A 1644-nucleotide genomic window follows, 5' to 3' on the forward strand; every position below is an offset into this window, starting at 1 on the left:
TTGTAGTTGCTCACCCCAGTAAGTTCCCCCTGGGAGATAGGTGCTCTGATCTGACGGGGAACGAAGCGAGCGAGGAGGAATTCCACGAGAGGCACTCAGATTCCTCGGCTATTACGCCGATGTTGCTCCATGCACCTTCGCGCTCGGGTCGTCGTCATTTCCAGCACCTCGAGGTAGGATCATTTTCAGTGCGCTAAGGTGACAGCAAACATACCGCCACTGCGTTAGAAAAAAATGACATAACTCAAGAGGTGTGCCAAAATATAATCAGATCTAGCATTTTATTTGGTTTGGCGGCAGTACGATATCTATCTTTTGGTAATATCCAAACAAAAATGCGCAGGCAGTTATAGAGAAACACGCACAGCAAGTTATTCAATTATTAGATGAAAATTAGTCTGTTAAACAATTTTCCCCTCTATCTCAAAAGTAGGAAACGAAATCAGATGAGGTAGTGCTCGATGAAACCCATGTGGGACGCTCACTGTTAAAAATAATCAAGAAACGACAAATGCAGTTTTTGGGACACCTGAATAGACCTCTTGAACATCTAGCTCTCACTGGCAAAATTGAAGGTAAACGATGCAGGGGTAGGCCCAGACAAACCTACTTAGGGAGCCTAAACAAATGGGTAACGGGGAAATATTAAGGAAACGTAGCTTTTTTTAAGAGCATCTGAGCAAAGGAATAAATGGAGAACCATGATCGCCGAAGTCTGTCGCAGATCTGGCACTGGAAGATGGTGATGATGATCTCAAAAGTAGCACCAAAAAAAATGAGATGTGCCATTTTGCTAGCTGGGCGACCACCATGTACATACATTTTGAGCACAGAGCGACCGCACGACATCCATGTACATACATTTTGAGCATAGGGCGACAACGGCTCGCTGACTGCTGGAGAATGGCAGATGGTGGACACATGGCACGGCGGAATCACGCGCTCGTCAGTTTTTGGGACCATGTTATGGGGTTATCTATTCTTAACTGAAGTCGATATATTTGGGCATATGGAGTTATTGGTACTATCTTCAAACCTGTCCGTTTGTCTTGATTTTGACTGTTTTTGAAACCCAACAAACAACCTGTCTATGTCTATTATTCCTAACAAAAGTCGAGATATATGGGCGTATGGAGTTATTGGCACCATCTTAAAACTTGTTCGTTTGTCTTGCTTGTGATTTAAAACAAAACAACCTGTCTATTTCGAGATATTTATTGGGCATATTATTTTGAAGTATTGGTACCATCTTAAAACATGTTCGTCTGTCTTGCTTTCGATAAAAATATACCTATCTATTTTTAATATAAGTCGATATATTTGGGAAATTGGGCATATTGAGTTATTGGTAGGGCCTACCATCTTAAAACTTGTTCATTTGTCTTGCTCTTGATAAAACAGAAGTACCTATTTATTTTGAATAGAAGTTGATTTTTTTAGATTGAAAGACGTAGGAGAGGGTGGCCTGGTGTCAGGGGTATAATTCGCGAGAAAATGGCAGCCGCCAAAGTTTGGTGACTTCCAAAGCTTGAATGTCCTCGGAAACTGCGAATTCATAATGTTGTGCCTTCCATCAATGGGTTTTTACCAGTGCAATCCACTCAAAATGTGTTCTTGAATGGACATAAAATGTGTTACCTCCCC

Source organism: Aplysia californica, unplaced genomic scaffold (genome assembly GCF_000002075.1).
Source record: "Aplysia californica isolate F4 #8 unplaced genomic scaffold, AplCal3.0 scaffold00436, whole genome shotgun sequence".
In the NCBI taxonomy this organism is placed as follows: Eukaryota; Metazoa; Mollusca; class Gastropoda; order Aplysiida; family Aplysiidae; genus Aplysia; species Aplysia californica.